The sequence below is a fragment of the Bacillus rossius genome, chromosome 2 (genome assembly GCF_032445375.1).
Source record: "Bacillus rossius redtenbacheri isolate Brsri chromosome 2, Brsri_v3, whole genome shotgun sequence".
In the NCBI taxonomy this organism is placed as follows: domain Eukaryota; kingdom Metazoa; phylum Arthropoda; class Insecta; order Phasmatodea; family Bacillidae; genus Bacillus; species Bacillus rossius.
Genome location: NC_086331.1, coordinates 7,022,929 through 7,044,689, shown reverse-complemented (window position 1 = coordinate 7,044,689; position 21,761 = coordinate 7,022,929). Strand labels below are relative to the sequence as shown.

Below are 21,761 nucleotides of genomic sequence, written 5' to 3'. Positions count from 1 at the left end.
TTCCTATAAAGTTTTATAGTAAATGGCTTCAAATAGAATATGTACTGTTATTTTTGGTATCCCAAATTACTCACTTATAACAAATTCTATGTACCATAGCTCTCTTAAGTGTTGGTAAGAGATTTAAAAAAAATATATATTTTTTTAAGAGTTTTAAAACATGTCTATTTTGGTTATTAACTAAAAATTGCTAGTTTAAAACTACTGGGAGTGTTTGGTCATCTATCTTCACTTGCAGTAACTATTAACATTAACTATGTTTGCAGTGACAAGAGGCGGGTGCAGAGCGATAGCAGGACAAGGGAATCGCTGCATGTTGGACTGAGACACCAGCTGGGAAGCTACAACACCAACAAACTAACACCAACAAAAACACAAATTCTGACAAAACTAACGATAATACTAACACCTACAATGTCGATCATAACTATCATAAGAGAGAGAACATCAACGAGGACAGCAACGAATATCATAGAGATGGCACTCATAACTACAACCGTAGTAAAAAATGTGTTGACATGTATGTCGTTTCTGACAACTGACATTACAACCATCATGGCAGACGAAATAACAGAAATAACAACAACAGTGGAAACAACAATGCTGGACACGATGGAAACATTCACAGCAGTGTCAACGTCGACATCGTCCACATCATCGGCAGGATATCTGGAGTGATGAATAGCTGCTTGGGTGAGTTACTTCTAGTCATGCAACTTCTTACACTGTTAAAGTCGTACTTTCAGCTCAGAAAATAACGGATTTAAAATTTTGAAAAAGTGATAAATTGACAGACTTACAAATCCAGTTTGAAAACAAGTTTTACTTGAATACTGCCTTGTGTGTGCTGTTAGAAAACGTAAAAGAAATACTTTTAAGGAAAAATTTTTTCAGTTTAAATTTGAGTGATAATGGTTTTAATTAAAATATTAATGGAATAAGGATTGTTTGTTAATTTTTTTTTGCATTATTGGAAGGTATTAGAATGTAGTTGGCTACTAGAAGGGTGTCTAGTGCCATATGTGCAGTAACTGACTTGGCCACTGCTGAACAAACAAGCAGTAACCTCTAAAAGTGAGCTGAAAGAGCTTGCCCTGGGAGTTGTCTTGAAGCAGACAGCTTTGGTGGGCTCTAAAAGTATCCAGTGAAAAATACAATATGTATAGTTTTGTGCTCAGAGGGGAACGTTAGTGAGGGGCCGGTGTACAAGCCGTAAGCGAAGAGAGCTCGTGAAAAAGCAAACTCAAAACACGCATCACAATTTACTAGATGAGCGAGTAAGTCCAGTGATTAATTCTGCAAGAAACTAATCTTGAAACTGTTAGCCACAAGCAGAGTTTTACTTACCCAGCTAGTTTATTTTAGTGTGTCACAACAAATTGCGTAACATGCCTTACAAAACATTCTGTCATGTTCATAACATAAGAATTTACCATAGCATTTGCGGCAATAATTTTACCGTAAAAAATTTAAATGTTAATCTGTTAAATATGCACGTGGATTGGTTCGGGGACGCACCACAACGCCGAAATGCCAAATTGACCACAACGCCGACAGCTACAGGGTGTCTACCAGATCTAGTAAATTAAATTCCCTGATTTTTCCAGGTTTTCCAGGTCTAAAACTGAATTTTTCCAGGTTTTCTTTAACAAAATTACGACATTCCAAGAAACTGAAAAAAAAAAACTGCATAATATTACATTGACGGTTTCAAAGTATTTCAACTTACTTAAATTAGTAAAAAAATTACCTTCTTCCAAACGTGGCCAAAGTGACTCAATTGATGGCAAATAAAACATGCTGCTACAAATATTTCACACACTTCCTTTTGCAAAAAACATTAGTAAAAGGAAGCTCCCATCAATTTCGCAGTGAATCAAATTTTGCGTCTATTGCACTTACTTCAGAACGAGCCAAATCCAACATTCAAGCCTTCTTCAACTGCAATGCCTTGATCTCTTAAACTCTTCTTTTTTCTGCCTTCTTCTTGTCTGTAGCTTCCTTTTCTTTTTGTTTTGTTTGCAGGGCTTCCTTACGCCTACAACTAGCATTTCTTACATACTGTAACATGGACTTGGTGATATCAACATGCTCTACACCTCCAGAACGTTGAACAAAGTCATACACCTGTCTTCATGCGATCAGTATTTCTTCCTGCAAGTTTTCTGTCAGCAGATTAGAATTCACTGAAAATCCTCTTTCCAACGATGCATTTCCATGGGAAAGTACCAACACCATCCTCACAAACTTTAGAAGGCCTGTTTTGGAAGCTACTGTATGTGCCTTAAGAATGAGCATCCACAAGTGATCAAGGCGCCCGTCTTCTCGAGAAAAAGATGTGAACAGTGCTGCAGAATCTTGCGAGGAACATACCAACTGATATGATCACTCTATGTTATCAGCTTCTTGTCCTGATAGCCACCTGTTTTGAAGACAACATTCTAAACTGTACTTCACACGCTGTTTCCTCACACCCGAATTTAAAGCCACAGACGGACATAAGCAGGAAATTCCCTTGGTAAGATTGTACTTCAGGGGACTTTTGTCTTGAAGTTTTTTTTACCATAACCTTTAGACAAGTCCTATCATTTTTCTGTAACAGGACAGACTTTTCTGGTACTTTCTCTTTCTTGATGGCATGGCGTACTGCATAACCCAACTTGATATTGTTAGCAGTCAATAGATTTTCCTGGTTATCTACATCCAATCGAGATAATTGCATTTCTCCCTAAAGCTCTTCAGTACTTCTGGTTTCAAAAACTTTCCTGCCAAAGCTAATAAAATGTCTACCAGTGAATCATAGAGAAAAGGTGCCATGGGTGCTTCACTTTGGAACATTGTGAGAAACAATTCCAGCTCTGACGCCAAAAAGTGGAAGAATGTCAATTTTACTTTTAGATTATCTTCAAGAGCACTTTTCACTACACTGAAAGAGAGAGATGAAATAGAAACTTCACTAACAAATTTCTTTAGATGGGGTAACGTTTTCATGGCACGCTCAGCAACTGCAGTATTCCATCTGATTGCACAAAATTTCTTGGGAAAAAGCTCTGATCCAGTTATTCTAATGTAATCTGCCCTCCTTGCAGGTATGTGCTTAAACAAATAGTAACTGTGCCTCAAAAAACTAACAACGTCTCATTGTGTACATAGCAGAAATTCCAGTTTTGAAAGCACCATGGACCGTATGAAGCCCACAGCTACCAATTTCTAGCAACAATGGCGAATCTTCACCAAAAGTGTCTGTGATATCTGTTTTCAAAGATAACAAAAATGTCCAGTTTACGTTGAGGGCATCCATAGATACTTAAAATTAAATGCACCTGTCGGTATAATCTGAACGTGGGAAGCACATGCTGCAGCACGTACGTCAGCAGGATAACAGACCATCTTGAACCAGTTTGTATCACGTGATTTGACGACTCTTCCGAATCTGATAGTAAATAAAAATGGGAGGGGATACACATGATGCCACGTCAATGCAAGCTGATCAATAAACAAAAAACGTATTGCCAACTAGAACCTACCAAACAAAAATTCCCTGATTTTTAAAAAAATTCCCTGATTTTTCCCTGATTATTCCCTGATTACAAAATTCCCTGATATTTCCAGGTTTTCCAGGTTTTCCAGGGTCAGTAGACACCCTGCAGCTAGGAAACTGCTGTGTACCACAACGCTGAATTACCACAACGCCGAAATACACTAACGCCGAAAAATGTAATTGCAGGACTGCCACAAAGGTTAGGTTAGGTTAGACTAGGTTAGGTTAGACTAGGTTAGGTTAGACTATGTTAGGTTAGACTAGGTTAAGTTAGGTTAGGTTAGGTTAGGTTAGGTTAAGTAAGGTTAGGTTTGATTGTGGTATTTCGGTGTTAAGATACATTTAAGAAACACACACAAATTCATTCAGTTGTTATTTTGGCATTGTGGTACACAGCAGTTTTCTAGCTGTCGGTGTTGTGGTCAATTTTGACATTCTGCGTTATGGTATTTCGGCGTTGTGGTAATTAAGCGTTGTGGTACAGTCTGCATTTTGGTCAATTTTGACATTCGACATTATGGTATTTCGGCGTTGTGGTAACGACCCCGGATTGGTTCCTGCAAATTTATGTCAGAAAACAGTGATAGTGGTAACAAGTTGAAACTTACTTAGAACTCAAAAACTGAGAATGCCACTGAAATTACTAAACCGAGGCAGGGACAATTTTTTTTATGCTACTTGATCACAGCTTAATGTGGATTTATACGGAATGGAGGTATTCTGGGGTGCAGAGGCAAACCCTGGAAGCAGGCTGGCACTGCAGGAACACTCTGAGAAAACTGACGTGTTGCAGCAGGAGGTGGTGTTGTCGAGGAGATGCGGTTGGAAGAGTTTCCTGGGGCCTCACTCATGACATACGTGTCGGATGTACAACAGTCCCTGGTGGAATCACCACCTGCATGTGATTGAGGGACTGGAGCAGACAACACATAGATGCCCCTGAGCTTTTTCAGCGAGGGACAGCTTCCAAATCTGGTACACACCTGCAAGCATTTTACAGTGGATATTCAATAAGATTTCATATTTATTTTCCATTTTGATCTTCAAGAATTTTTTTTCCACAATATAATTTTTTTTCCAGGACTTAACTCAAAACTGGCGACTTAAGATTTATAAATTGTAAGCCATCTTAACAGTTTTGAGTAAAAAAATTTAAATAATTTTTAAAGAACATGCTATAATGATTACCTTGTGGACGTATGTTTGCTTATATAAACCACTCAGATTTTGTCAATAATGACAAACTTTTGTAACAATTTTAATCGTTATTATATAAGTCTATAAGTAGCATTATTTTTTCATTATAAGACAGTAATGTAAAGAATACTGACTGCATATTTAGGGTAAATATCTTCATTTTCAGTTATTTCATATTTACTTGCTAACATTTTTGGCTTCCACCACGAATATCCAGGTTTCAACCCAATTGAGTCTTGAGTTTAAATTTTGATTTTAGAAATGTGGATGTTTGGAAAATTGCCAAAAGTTTTCCCAAGTTTATTCTGTTTTAGCAGTTATTGTATTCCATCGAGTTTGTATTGTTTCGTAAAATTTCATGTTAATTCAAGCATGGCAAATACTATAAGTCCGATCCCTCAAACTCATCAATTTGGTGGACAGTACTTCTCAATCTGGTGAAAACTGAATTAATTAATTCATTAACTAGCACTATATAATTTACATTACACCTATTTGTTTTGTTTTGTTTTGTTACATGAGATAAACCCAATGATGAAAATAACATAGAATTTGGTCTTTCAATTCCTTTGGGCAACATTTTTTACTCAAAAAGTATAAAATAATAATAGGAAAAATATAGTAAAAGGGGGAAAAAGTAGGAAATAAAGGATATACTCATTTTCATATACATGCATGGTATTCTATGTATTTGAATTTGTTTGAAACAAGAAAATTATAAGCTTAAAAATCTTAAAAAGCACTTTTATATATTAATCATGTGAAAGGTTTTATAAAAATACTATCAACTGTTATAAAAGACACATCTAACAGAGATCTAATCAAAATAATTCATTTTCCAATCAGGTAAGTAAGTGCGCTTGCTAATAAACATTTTAATCATGACACTATTCATGTTAAAATCAATTTACAATAATAAAATATGTGTAAATATGTTTTTAGTACATTTACATAAATGTTGAGTAATGTTGTGAGATTAAAAAACCTAAAATTAAATAAAAAAATTCACTGACTGCATTGTTTACATAATAGGGCTTTAGAATATTATTCATAAGAGGCTCTAACAACATTTCTGAGTTACAAAATAATAAAGTTATTAATATACATTTCAATTCTAATAAGATTTTAAAAGTTATCAATTAAATGTTTTCTATTATTAGAGAGAATATTTAACCTGTTGATGTGATTCCCAACTCTGTTGTTTACTAAATGTGCTGCTTCCTGTTTTTGCCAATAGTGCATCCTAGCAGGCATGAGATAAACTAGTCACAAAAGCTTCTGGCTTTTCTCGCCAAAGCTGCCGCTGACATATGGGATGGTATAACACAAACGTTGGCTGAACACTCGGGCTGTTGTCCGAGATAAATACGCAATAAGGCAACAAAATTGGTTGTCTGTAAAGTCGGTTTACTGACGATAGTTTAACGTGACACGTCTTAACAAAACATTGATGAAATGATTGCATACTTTTATGAATAAAATTTAATCATTTTTATTGAATTATCACTATTTTGTATGGATACAAAGAAGGAGTGAAATGAAATCTACAATTTAATTAATAAATTTACTTTTATTTGCACTCATTAATTCAAATATGTTTATTACTTTAACAAAGAGATTATTTTAACTATAACTTTTATACATGTTTGCTATTTAACTTCTTCCAATCTGTGTTATTCTGTTAAGGATAGGACGATGATAGGAAAAGTAGGAAATAAATGGGAGTGTTTCAAGTTTAATGTGCCTCGAAAAAGTAAAATCGATGGTTGTTCCAATAGAGTGGAAGAGAGATAGATGCGGCGCAAGCGTACAATGAGCGTAACGGGAGAATGTGTGTTACGGGACACTTTTTCGTGCGTGCAGCCAGCGTTCATCGATTTATTAGACGTTGTCACGCCAAAAAATTTGTTGCATTGTATTTAATACTTCCTAAGTGCTGTTGCCATTGTGTGCCCATGGAAATGAAAATTTCCATAAAATAAAAAAGTGCTACTTCCAATTGATGACGTGCTACTTTCAATTATGCCATTACTATTGACGTTGTTACTTCAAAACCGCGCAAATTGGACAACGTTAATTCAAAGGGTGGGTGTATTACACAATTTAGGGTATTTTTATCACAGTACTACATTTGAAGCAATAAAAATTATTATAGATAGACATGAAACTAACATATATAATGCCAGACATTTATTTATTTGGTATATAATGTTATAAATGAATAAACTGTCAGCAAGAATGTTTTAAAAATTATATCAAAAATGTTCAATGATGGAACAGTTAAATTATATAAAACTTTGTATGTTTGCAATTCTGGAACATTTTCACTATTCATATATGTAAACATGAAAGAATCTTTTTTGTGTTTAATTTTTATGTGCGGGGGCCACATTGGTGTTTTGAAAAAATCAGAAAAAGCGAATCCAAAAAAATAACTGTAAAGGAAGCAAAACGTAGAAAATGTAGGACCAATTCGCAAATATAGGATCATTCCTACTTTTATACTTTAAAGTAGGAAAACTCAGACTGTGACTTTTAAAAACATTGTGAATATGTTTTTGAATATTATCAGTTAACAATAATGACCTTAAATTATTGTTTACTATTATTATAAAAAACAAAAATAGAGATGTTAGAAATATTTACGTGTAAGAAATTCCAAGAAATCAAAATTGAAAAGTTATTTCGCTAAGGTGTTTGAGGCAAACTTAAGTAATTTCATTTTGAATGTCCACATTGATAAATATAAAGGGCTTGATTCTGTATCCCCAAAACTGGAATTGTTGTAGTACCCAATTCATTTGAGCAGCAAATCAAACTTAATATGAATCAACAATGAAAAGTCCTGTACATAGCTGTCACTACTTTTTGGGATTCCTAGGAGGGGCTATTCTGCAAAAGAGTGAGTTTTTTTTTAATCTTCAGGGATTTTTTAAAATAAATTATGTTTTTTGCATTATTGACTTTCTGTCAGAGACAGTTCATATGTGCAGTATTTAGTTACAATATAGGTATGCTTGGAATAATATTACTTAAAATTAGAAGTTACAAATATGTTCTTAAATTAATTTTTTTTGTAATGATTAAAGCACCCTTAGTTACCACAGTAAGGTTCTGCAGATATCATGCAAGGTCATATTGTGGGTTAAGTATACCCACCCATTGAAGTAATGCTGTTCAATTTGCGTGGTTTTGAAGTAAAGACTCCAATAAATAGCAGGGTTCCCACCAACTTGTTTCAGTAAATTTCCCTGAGTTTTCCCTGTTTTCCCTGTCCTATAATATATTTTCCCTGTGCTAAATTAAAAAAAAAATAATGCAATAAACTAATCACAATAAGAACAATTTTACATAATATAAAGGCATACCTATGCTACTAACATAAGGGTATTATCAGCTATTTTATTACCTACTAAATTGCTGTGAACATTTAGAGATACATAGGCCTAATGTTATACCACTTCTGCTGCATAGGAAAAAAATGTTTAGGTATCTTGCATATTCAATGTACAATCACAAAATATTACAAATATATACGTACTGGTTATTCTTTAAGCCCATTACATATTTTTCTTAATTTTTTTAATTTTCATCTCTAAATGCTCTTTTTGTTTCTCTAATTCCAGTTTTTTATTTAGCAGCTCTTGAATTCCTACAGTATTGCGTTTTCTTTCTTTCTTACAATATCTGTCCAACTTCTTGTCCTCTTCTTCATTTTGACGTTTTTGCTCCAGGGCACCTTTGTATCTTGAAGCTGCTCCTCTGACATATTTTATCATTTCCTGATCTACTTGAATACAATTTTCACCACCAGCATTACTAACTCCATCCCAAACTCGTCGCAGGCCAATCAAAGATTCCTCATGGAGATTTTCAACAAGCATCTCCTTATTGATGGAGAATCCAGATTCCACAAAAGCATTACCATGTGAGAGAATTAATATAATTTTCACTGCAAGCCATATATCTTTAAACTGTTCTTCTCCACTCAACATATCTGCAAAAAAAAAGTGTCCAATCTGTTATTGTGTACATGAAATGATGCAAGTTTGTCAGAATTGATATTAGTAACAAATTTGGTAAACTGAACACTAGCTCTATCAGATTGAAGAGCAGTTAGGTGCTTGGCAGACATAAGAATTTGCAAACATGTATCCATGCTTGTCCTACACTCTTCCTGTTTGTCCAACAATTTTCTAGGGTCCAAACAAGAAGCAGCTTTAACCATTTTGCATTTTATTGGGCTACGTTCAACAATTTTCTTGGCAATCTGAACCATGCATGTTTTGCATTCTGTTAGGAACCTTTGTTTCTGAAGTTCTTTTACATCAACCTCACCTAACTCATGCTTTGCAGCAAATCCAATTTTCAACTTTGAGAGTGGAAGTCCCAGACTTACATCGTCCAAATTAATACTAAGTAATAAGCTAAAATGCAGTTGTCTTGGCTTTCAAAATTTCTATCTTAATGAAACGTCCCAGCAACTCTCTTAGCAAGTCCCCCAATTCCTTATGCAGAAATGGTAACATTGGTTTCGATGTTTGGAACTTCTTCAAAAATGGTTCAAGTGAAGAAGCCATTGTCAGGAAAAAAAACTCAGCTTAGCTAGCAACAAAGGATTCCTCAAACAATCCTTCACTTTCTCAACAAAATATGTAGCAGGTAATTTACTGATCTTAAAAAATTTTTCAAGTGAGGAAAAATTTGTATAGCTCTCTCACACACTGAGACATTTTCCAACCACCGACAATCACAAAATTTGATCGGAAGAACACTGCAACTTGTAACTTGTCTGAAGTCTGATCAACGAGCAGGTGAGTCTTTGAACACAGAATATATGGCCCTTAAAAATTGAACAACATCCCACCCGGTCTTTCTAAAACCCATTTGAAAGGCACCATGAACAACATGGAGACCACAAGATCCTAGGTCTAATATATCTGGATCTTCTTCGCACACCTTAGTTTTTGCATTCAATTTTTTCATGAACAACCAATTGACATTCGGCCCATCCACGGATACTTGTATAATTTTTGATAGTTCCACATCCTTTAGTCCCTGTTGAAACCCTTCTAAGAGATCATCAACTGTAGAATGGCCTAAAAATAATGAATTCCAGTACCTGGTCATTACTTGATTTTTTTTGACGTCCCATATACATACAGCTATGTCCATTTGTTGTACCTTTGATACCCTATTGAAGGATTCATCAAAGCACGCAACAATGTATTTTGTGGATCTGATTTCATCTGTAAGTTTGTGGAAAAAATATGGGGCAAGTAACTAAGTTTTAACTCATTTAAAATAATTCCTTCTCTCTCCAGACCTCCTGTACAGGGGGCGGAACCTATTATTTTAAGATCCCGGGTTGTGAATAGTCTTGATTACTACGTACCCTATTTTTATTGCCAAGCGAGTGTAGTTTTTAAGAGTTACGGATCCCCCCCCCCCCCCCCCCCTCTCTTTAGACCTACCGTTACATTTGGTACACAAGCTACATTTCTTGTGCAATGGAACTATATGGAAACATTTTAGCAAACAAATTGCTTATTCCTTGTTGGCTATTAAAACTGTCTTTTTTCATAACAACATGTAATGCCCACAATATTTCTGCCTTTCTGACATTACTGTCTCCCTGAAAATGTATTTTATTTACCATGCCTGAAGATGCCTCTTTGAGAGCACTGAATGATGATGATGATGATGATCCAGTTAACAATGAACAGGATGCTGGTGTGCTGGATGCTAATTCAGAATTTGGTACTGTGGAAACTCTTGAAATAATTGATCCCTTCGTTTCTTGGTGATTAAAGGCTTTGTTAAGTATGCTGACATAGATGCAGAAATACTGCTCGGAGTAACCAACTGTATGTGAAATTTCCCTTCTTGATGGCTCTTCACAGACTGCCTACCCATACTACTCAAAGAAAATACCTTTATACACAAAGTACACTTTGGACTATTGTCATCACCCTCAACACGACGTAGCCACTTTTTCCAGTCAGGAAACAGTGATCCATCTAGCCAAGCAGGATTGAATTTAGACATTGTGAATGTCACACAATTATCCACTCAGACTATCAAGAATAGGCCTAGGCCTAATTTAGAGTAGCAAAACACATTCGATACTGAATCGATTAGTCTCACAAGTTTCACCGTGATTTCATTGCACAATTAAGGAAACTGTGCTAGCACACACCCATGAACGTAACCTATATCTCTAATGAGAAAATAATAAGAGGACCGCCGTTGATTTCTTCTGGGAAAAAAAACACTTCTCACAATTGACTAAAAAATTTCAAATATATTTAACTGCTTCTGTAGAACTCTTGACTCAGAATAACACAATGTGTAACTATTTTAGCGGTGTTTTTGTTGTATTTGATAGGCAAAAATCTCGTCATGAAACCATAATACTACCAACAACACAAATTACAGTGATACAAAAACACCACCACAGCTGCAGCACTTTTGAAAAAATACATCTAAATAAATGAAAATATGTTCACTAAACAATCTTCAAAAAGTTTCCAGCGTACTGGAAAGTTTCCAGCGTACTGGATACTTAAAAGTTATGACACAAACGGCCAAACGTATACAAACTACGGTGCCGCCGTTTTCTACAACTGGCTTGGCGCAGCTCGGCACGGTCCAGGGCCGCCTAGCATGAAATTCGGCACGTCACAGCTGTATGGTGAACCAAATTTTCCCGGACTCGTGGCTTATATATTACTTTGATTTACATGTACGACCCGCACCCCAACTTTCCGATTTTGTTTTTAAGAAAAAATGTGCTTGTGATACATGTATTAATCAATATATAAATATATATACACACACTGTGATTGCCGCACAACGAATTTCCCTGAGTTTTCCCTGTGTTTTTGACCCATTTCAATTTCCCTGAATTTTCCCTGTTTTCCCTGTTTTCCCTATCGTTGGGAACCCTGATTACGGCATTATTTGAAATAGCAAGGTCATCGATTCGAAATAGCGCTTTTTTCTTCTATGTGAATTTTTATTTCCATATAAGCGCAATGACACCACCACTTGTTAGCATTAAATACACTTCAAAAAAGTAATAATTAGAGCCACGGAATTTTCGCGGATTTATTTATTCGCAAGCTAGAATGCAAACCTCCACACTGTCGCACTGTGTTCATGATTGGACCGCAGTTATCTGGACACGCCCCTCTACGACCGTGAGCCAACGATGTCCAGCTAGGAGAGAAGTAAGCGAATCAGGTAGTGCCAAATAACAAGGATAAAAATGTTCTCGCTAAGAAATCAACCAATGGGAAAGTAAACATGGGTCGAGCACACCTGTAACTTTGAATTCTATCCTGAGGCCAGAGGAATCCGCGAAATTTCCGGGACTCTAGTAATAATGTGATGAATCAACAAACCATATTTTGCTTTTTTCCTTAACAGCTATTCGCTTTCTTCACTGCATATTTATCTCAGACTATGACCAGTGTGTTCAGCCAACGTTTATATTTCGCCATCCCTTGTGTCAGCAGCAGCTCTGGAGAGAAAATCCAGAAGCTTTCAGGGCTAGTTTACCTCGTGCCTACTACAGACCTGCCAACATTCAAATTTCAAAAATCATGAGGTCCTCGATAAAAATTTTCAGGCCCATAAATACAGGTTAGAAATAAAAAACAACAAATGAGAATCTTTAAATTTAAGTGACATACCTGTACATATGTTACATGGTCTCGGCTTCAAAATTTATTTCAACAAATTACAGGTTGCAGATTTAATTTAGTTGAACATAATTTAGCGTTGTCGTGTAGTGATCATGCAGGGCTGCAACTAAAAAATATGTAAAATAACATTCTGCTCGTGTAACACTATTATCACTGTTCACAGCAAAATTAATTTTTTTAATGGTAGCAATACACTTCACGTGTTAGTTGTGTTTTTTTGTAGCGACATGTTTCACAATGTCTCCTCTTCCACTATGCGAGATAGAAAAATCAGCACGGTACACGCTACAAAATGCAAAATTGCTTCCTTTACGTGACTCGAGTATTGATGGAAACTCGTTACTGTAAGCTTTCGTAAAACTTGTTTTGTAACTTTTACAAACAAAATCTTGGGGCCCCGAAAAATCGTGAGGAAACACTATTTTGGCGTGAGGGCATGAGATGGACCTTAAAATCGTGAGCCTCACACCAAAATCGTGAGAGTTGGCAGGTCTGCTACTAGGATGCGCTAGAGGAATATCATGAACATAGTTGGGGATCACATTAGGTAATAGGTTAAATAATCTTTTGTAAACATTTAGTTGATAATTTTAAAAATCTTATTAGAATTGAAACATATATTCTATATCAATTACATTCTTATTTTGAAACTCGGAAATATTGTTAAAGACTCTTAAGAATGTTATGCCCAAGCCCTACTATGTACACAATGTGGTCTGTGAATATTCTGAATTTAATTTTAGGTTGCTTACTCTCAAAATGTTACTCAAAATTTATTTATATGTTTAGACATACATTAGTATTGTAAATTGATTTTAACAGTAGGAATATCTTGATTAAAATTTTTGCCAGCAAACACTTACCTGATTGGAAAATGAATTATTTTGATTCTCTCATCATATTCAGTTTTTGGTTTTATTATATGTAAATAGCAGCTGTTTATTAATGTTAAGAAAGATTCATGTATCTGCCCTATGTTTAACAATCTTAATTTACTTGGTTTCAAGCTTTTTTTATGTTTTTGATAGTCTATTTAATTATGAAATAGTCGTTGGACTAGATTTTTATTTAATTTGGCCTATTTATTTGGTGAGTTCACAGATGTTTTTATACACTTCTCCAGTACTGCATATTTGTCTTTGTTCGTAAAATGTGCGGTAACATAATTTTCCATTATAATATTTGTAGAATGGCCAGTCCTTGGGTGAGGGTAGGCTGTTGGTGATGCAATAGTTTCGTCAATTGCGTAGTCACTGGAGGGAGATACAGTTATAAATTGTGTGAACTGCTCCGAAGTACTGTTGTCATACGTCGTGATTGGTTGTTAATTTTGTGATTGGGCGGTGAGAGCTCGCACCTGCGTTTCCGCCGTGGAGTGATAGTTGTGTACTAGTCAAGTTAGTCATTGTCTGGACGAGGTACCAATAGGCTGCGTGTTGGGCCGTGGCTCACGAATTATCACGTTATGTAGTTGAAGAGAGCATTCCATGGTTTTGGTCCGGGCGCCACCATGTGTGTCATATATAAATACATACACAGACAAGAAGATAATTCTTAATAATGCTGAACATCCTGATGAAGAAAAAGAAATTCAGCTTTGGACGATAGATGGATTCACATCTCATTCAAATTTAAGTATATGTTCACACCACTGAGTATCGCCATTATGTTTAAATGAGCGAGGTTTTACAACCACCACAAATTTTGTTACTGTAATAAAATTATTTCACTGAAATAATTGAGGGTTTGAACACGCCACAAAAATATGCTGAAAATAAAGGTGTTGCCCCCAATTATTTCAATGAAAAATACTTTGCTGCGACAACAAAAATTGCATAGGTTGTAGAGCTTAATTCAATTAAACATAATCCAGACAACTTTGCTGATGTAGCATCAATACAATTAAGGTGTAAGAATGCAAATAATGCACACCAAAAACTAACTTAATTCTTTGGACACCTGAATCAGTGGCTAGAGGTTAATAAACTTACTGTAAACACATTCACAATTAAATGCATAAATTTCAGAAACAGAAGTAATACAGTACATAAAAGTATTGAATTTAAGATTAATAATAGCTTCATGTTATATCTCAAAGATAATGTTCCTGGGTGTGAACTTAGATGAACAACTGTAATACACAGATTTATAACATTTTCATCAACATAAACCATTGCAAGTTTACAATGTACATCAAAGAGAAACCATAAGAGTGGACAAGAAAGATGAATACACAAACACACAGAAAAACATGAAAAAATCAGCAGATGTGAAATGTTTAATTCATAGGCAGCACAGAAAATTCAGTGAAAAGAATTAGTTGGATGGGCTGACATACAAGAAAGTTGTAACAAGAATAAAAAAAAAATGGTTGTCTGTAAAGTCGGTTTACAGACTTAGTTTAACGTGAAACGTCATAACAAAACATTGATGAAATGATTGCATACTTTTATGAATAAAATTGAATCTTTTTTATTTAATTATCACTATTTTATATGGATACAAAGAAGGAGTGAAATTAAATCTACAATTTAATTGATAAATTTACTTTTATTTTCACTCATTAATTCAAATATGTTTATTACTTTAATGAAGAGATTATTTTAACTATAACTTTTATACATGTTTGCTATTTAACTTCTTCCAATCTGTGTTATTCTATTAAGGATAGGACGATGATAGGAAAAGTAGGAAACGAATGGGAGTGTTTCAAGTTTAATGTGCTTCGAAAAAATCAAATCGATGGTTGTTCCAATCGAGTGGAAGAGAGATAGATGCGGCGCAAGCATGCAATGAGTGTAATGGGACACAGCGTAATGGGACAATTTGCGTAACTGGACACTTTTTCGTGTGTGCAGCCGGCGTTCATCGATTTATTAGACGTCACGTCAAAAACAGCTAAATGACAAGACTTGGACAACACAGTAGCTAACAGATGAAACCAAAAATTGTACAAAACAGATAATGTGGACAACTCGACAACACACGTGTGAACCCAGCGATAAAAGTAAACTGGTGTTCTGGACAATACGACAAAAATTGCACAGACAAAAACAGTGGACTTCCTAAAACAAGGCAGTTGCAACGTTTCAGTACCCGACATTTGTTCTTGTCATCAAGCACGATTATTTTTTGACGTGACAACGTCTAAAAAATCGATGAACGCCGGCTGCACGCACAAAAAAATGTCCCGTTACTCACATTGTCCCGTTACGCTCATTGCACGCTTGCGCCGCATCTATCTCTCTTCCACTCGATTGGAACAACCATCGATTTGACTTTTTCGAGGCACATTAAACTTGAAACACTCCATTCGTTTCCTACTTTTCCTATCATCGTCCTATCCTTAACAGAATAACACAGATTGGAAGAAGTTAAATAGCAAACATGTATAATAGTTATAGTTAAAATAATCTCTTCGTTAAAGTAATAAACATATTTGAATTAATGAGTGCAAATAAAAGTAAATTTATCAATTAAATGTAGATTTCATTTCACTCCTTTGTATCCATACAAAATATTGATAATCAAATCAATAAAAATGATTCAATTTTATTCATAAAAGTATGCAATCACTTCATCAATGTTTTGTTATGACGTTGTCACGTTAAACTATCGTCCGTAAACAGACTTTTTTAGAACCTAGATCAAAACTAAGTGTGTTAGGGAGGGGTCTAGGGAAGACTAAGGGCAGCTCAGACTGTAGCCTCTATGCCTAATCATGCAGGGTTTTTAGCCATGCATGAGGGGTAGCATGCATCTTTTGCTTGGGATGGGATTGGTCAGCCGTGGCAGCGATTGGCGGCATGACTAACTCCCCTCACTCTACGTTGTTTTCATGTATGTGTCGATTGAGTCTATGTAATATTATATCCTCAGCGAATTTTGACACAGTACTTAGTAAGCTTATTGGCCTGCATCAGGCCAATAGTAGACTCTTGAAAAACAGGGGACAGACTGATAGTAGACTCCTGAAAAACAGGGATTTTCATGTGTTTGACCCACTCTCCTGGCACAGACGACAGATGAGGGCTCCTCTGATTGGCTGAGCAGCTAAGAGCTTATGTTATTGGCTGGTGTCTTGCTGGAAGGATAGATGGCTTGCAATTGTTTTTGCGTTAAATCAGTTGTTTCAATTAAAGGAATCCATACATTTTTTTTTAAATTTCAATACTTTGTTGACTGATAAAACTTTTATTGCTACAATAAATGCTGATTTATTTTTATTGGGTGTTCCTGTATGAATGGAGAAGAACTGTCTCAGAGTATTTAATAAACTGAGATCCCAGGCATGTTGGGAAGTTTACATTTATTATGATTTTGTGCTCTTTAATGTGTGTTGAAAGGGCTGTGTTGTCATTGTGTTGTCCAGATATTCTTATTTGTATCATTTTTTTGGTTTGTCTGTTTGTATCTATATTGTCCAAGGTGGTTTTTTTTTGTGTTCTTGTTGAAACTGTCTCGTCATGTCAGCACACTGTGTTCATCTGAGCCGTGATCTTTGTTTACATGACTAATTCCTTCCAACAAATTCTCTGTGCTGCCAATGCATTTAACATTGGCTGATTTCGGCTTGTTTTTCCATGTGTTTGTGTATTTATATTTCTTGTCCATAAAATATTTTAAAATCCTTCTTTCCCATTGCAAGAATCATTCAAAGAATGATTTCAACAGACTACATTATTAACTCTGTCGTAAGATGGCTGGCAGAAACTAGTCAATTTCGACACGCAGAACAGGTACTGATTAGTGATGACATTTCTAAAGTAGTTCGTAAACTTTTGTTTGCAGGGCAAGATTTTTCGACAGACGTGGGATGCAGAGGTACGCAAGCCGAGCCAAGTTCGCCAGAATGCTGATAATGGACGGCACGGTGGAATCAAGGAAAGAGTCAGTTCCCCTAATTTCAGGAGAGATTATGTGTCTATTTCATTAGACTAATATTATTCTGTAATTCAGGTACATTATTTCATCATCATTACTAATTTTCCAAGAAAACATTCTTCTTTCCGCTCTTAAAAGTCGCAAACCATTCAATGCTCTGCTTTCTTCACACAATTATTCAAAATGGTTATTACTAATTATTCTGTTAAAGAATGGCTTTTTGTAAAAACTGTGACTTTATAACAACATATTACAGCAAACGTTTTGGCACACTAGTGTGCCCTAGAAGATTTCCGGTTGAGCACTGTGGTATTCCAGAGAAATATGTGTCCAGATATAAAAATAGTTACTCTATTACCATTTCAGCACGGATATACCGCTCCTTTCGTAAACAAATCATTATTATGGGTTATTTGAATGACTCTAAATGTTTTGCTTGAACAGTGACTTAATTAATATAACATATTTCTCAGAAATTTTTACGTGATGTGCCTACAATTATTTGTAGAATTATAAATGTGCCAAACTTCATAAAATTTAGAACCACTGTTATGGACGAAGACACTATGCCAGGCAGTGCAGCTGTGGCCGTGTGCTGGAAAATACTCGCTCTAAATCTTTAGGTAGCAAGATTTTTTTATTATTATTAGATAAGACCTTTAATTTTAAGCGGAAGATCAACTTCTGAGAAAAAACACATGTTTTATAATGCTAAATAGAAAGGCAGAACTTTCGAAAGACATTTTAAAGTAAGTTTTATCAGCTCTAATGGCTTTGGGATGGAGTCATTCCATGTCAGATCATCCAGCCAAGATACACATTGTCCACCCCACCATCTCAGATTTGGATGAAATTTGGTACATGGTATCTTCAGACAAATATAAGAGCCCGTATTTTTAATTTTTGGAATATTGGCTCCAGTCTGGAATTTAAAGCCCTTCAAAGTTTCCCTCTGTTGAAATTTTTTTAATCCGCAACCAAAGTCAAGGGACACATCTTGCTTCAACTTAGATTTGTAATAACAGTTATTAATGTAGAATTGTGAATTACACCGTACTTATTCAGAATTCTACACACATTTTAAATATTACTCGTAAAATATAATTAAATGCCCAGAAGTACGAGTAATTTATGTTAGAAGTGGAAAAAAAAATGAATTACCAAAAATTGTTAACATCAGTTCAGTAATTCTTTTTTTTCTCCTATTTATCTTTACAATCTCGGGCTTGGTACCATTAGGAAGAGCACAAAATTTGCTACAAAACGGTAAAATAAAATTTGTCTATATTTACCTTCTTACCCTCAACTAGAGGTGGGTTGCAGAGTATCAATCTGCTACGTTGTAACTTATACACGCCTGTATCAAGTACTGCAAACGAGTACACTATTCAAGTATCACGTACTTTAGTATCAGTTTAGAATTCACCTGGAACAACACCATGGCCAATGTGCGCAGAACCCGATTGCAGATGACGGTCACTTGGGCGGAGCTTGTGAAAGGGGAGGGAGCGGCACGACGAATAAGGGATAAAGAAGGGAAAGAATGTAGGGGTGGAAGCGCAGGGGAAGGCGTTGAAGGAGAGGCGCAGAGCGAAATTGTTACGAGTCGTTTTGTTTATTGTCCCATATCAAAGTACGCTCAGTGCGCAGTGCGTGCTTCTTGCAAAGACTAGACTCAGATTACGAAAGGTGTGGAAAGAGAACACAGATACCTTTTTTCGACTACGAAGAATGTAGAATAAGAAAATTGATACCTTTTTACGAAGAACGTGGAAAGAGAAAACTGATACCTTTTTACGCTGGTGATGACGGCACGGAGGATGTGTAACCTGTAACGAGAATGCTGATACCTTGTTGCTTCCTGGGACCGCTACTGCTTAGCTGATACAGAATGTCACTAAGGTCTTCCTTCGTAGGTGTAAGCTTGTGAGGGTCTGGGCCTTCCTCTTCGTTAGAAATATTCTGTGAATTTTCAAACTCTTGTTCTTGAAATAACTTCGTCCTACAGTTGGAACACAGCTTTTGTCCAGGAACTAACGAAACACAAGCTTTCCTTTTCACATCTTTCGCCATTTGAAGATATATAGGTCTTATGCCACTTTTTATAGACACTGTGTATTTCTTTGCTAGGTCACAACATTTTTTAAAAGCTTTCCCCATAATATTTACTCGTAATATTTAATGAGTGATGCATTTTGGTGTGAACATAAACTTAAATTTGAATGCAGTGTGAATCCATCTATCTTCCAAAGCTGAATTTCTTTTTCTTCATCAAGAAGTTCAGCATTATTAAGAATTATCTTCTTATCTGTGTATGTATGTATATATGACACACAGAATTAGTAAAAAGACTTACACTTTACTTTTCATATAAATTGGTAGCCATTGTAAATCTAAAAAAAAATTGTCGGTTTTACCTACTTCAGTCTGAAAATACAAAGCAAATAACTTATCAAAAATAAATAAATGAAAACCAGCTACATGTCAACACTCAAATATTAACAGTCATAGATTAAACAATCTCAGACAACTTGTTGAAGTGCACAGAAAAACAGCAGCTCCTAAGACTCCCACACAATGGACAACCTGTGACTGACTAATAACTTCTATAAGATCTTCCTACAGTAAACATTTAGATGATGCAATATATTACATCATCTACATTTAAGCAAGATGATGCAAACTATGCAAAATGATTGAGTGACCAAACATTAATTGATCCATAACTTTTCTTCAAACATTTTCTTCTCCTTTTCAATTTTATTTTTCATACAAAAGCCTACAGTATATTAAATGTGCATTTCCAACAAGGCTAAATTATTATTTCAAACATTTTTGCAATAAAATTTGTTACTAAATATTTGCTTTTACATGTACACAATATTTTGTAAATTTAAAATTGATTTATAATCATCTCAACCAATTCTTTCGCAAAGAACTTGCTTTTATTAAGAAGGACGGTAAATATCCACAAACTTTATCTCACCATTTTGTAGAAAATTTTGTGCTCTTTCTAATGGCACCAAGCTTGAGATTGTAAAGATTAATAGAAAAAGTTATAATACGATTACTGAACTGATGTTTACAATTTTTGGTAATTCATTTTTTCCACTTCTAACATAAATTGCACGTACTTATGGGCATTTTATTACATTTTACGAGTGATATTTTAAATCTATGTAAAATTCTGAATAAGTATGGTGAATTTCATGATTCTACATTAATAACTGTTATTACAAATTTAAGTTGAATCAAGATGTGTCACTTGACTTTGTTTGTGGATTAAAAAAATTCCACCAAACAGAAGGAAACTTTGAAGGGTTTTAAATTCCAAACTAGAGACAATATTCCAAAAATTAAAAATACGGGCTCTTATATTTGTCTGAAGATACCATGTACCAAATTTCATCCTAATCTGAGATGGTGGGGTGGTCAATACGTATCTTGGCTGGATGATCTGGCATGGAATATCCCGCTGGGAACCAAAATTAATTTTATTTAAAGAGCCAAGTTAAATTTGCATTTATTAGAAGAGGATGTGGATTAAGAAAGGAATTAGTTATAATAATATTATATAATGCTCCCTCACACACACACACACACACACACACACACACACACACAGAGGTGTCTGAAATTTAACCGACAAACTTGTGTTGTAAGGTCATTACGACTAAATAATAATTTGAAAACATTATATATATATATATATATATATATATATATATATATATATATATATATATGACTTGTGGTCCAAGTTTGTTAACCTTTTTTGATAATGGAGCAGAACAACATTTTTATCGTAAATAAAAGGGAAAGTATTTAGATTGAACACTGAGCATATGGATTATGTTTAATGAATGAAGTGCCACAACCAACGCAAGTCATTTTTGCTGTCGCGAAATTATTTCGTTCTAGTAATTCTTGGTAGTAAGTACGTCACAAACTTATGTGAAAAATTAAGGTGTTACCCCCAATTATTTCAATGAAATAATTTCGCGGCAGCGACAAAATTTGTGGTGGTTGTGGAAATTCATTAGATTGAACATAATCACTCTTAAATTCTTTCTCTACTATTTACAGTAAAAATTTTGTTTAGCTCCCACTTCAAAGCCACTAATATGGGCCTGCAGCTGAACATTGTCAGTCGAATTCAGACTCATCCTGTGCGTCTGTGTGTGTCTACATATGCATATATATACATGCATATATATATATATATATATATATATGCATATATAGACACACATATATAATCTAATTTTAGATAGTTAAAAAGGATAAAATTTTATAAATTATCAAACATGAAGTTATGTACCTTAAAAGTCAAAGAACAGTTACAGTTATGCAAATATTTCAGGCCTAAAATGTTGGTTCCCCGATTTTAATAACCACGCTTTGCCCCTGACCCAGTTTGTATCAACTAA

At 35.0% G+C, this 21,761-nt stretch overlaps 1 long non-coding RNA gene across 1 annotated transcript; it reads left to right on the top strand.

The window, feature by feature from the left end:
• Nucleotides 1-612: 612 nt before the first annotated feature.
• Nucleotides 613-17,330, top strand: LOC134529062 (uncharacterized). The gene is made up of 3 exons (XR_010074451.1): nt 613-693; nt 4,335-4,516; nt 17,239-17,330. It is a non-coding gene; the product is annotated as an uncharacterized LOC134529062 (long non-coding RNA).
• The last annotated feature ends 4,431 nt before the right edge of the window (nt 17,331-21,761 follow it).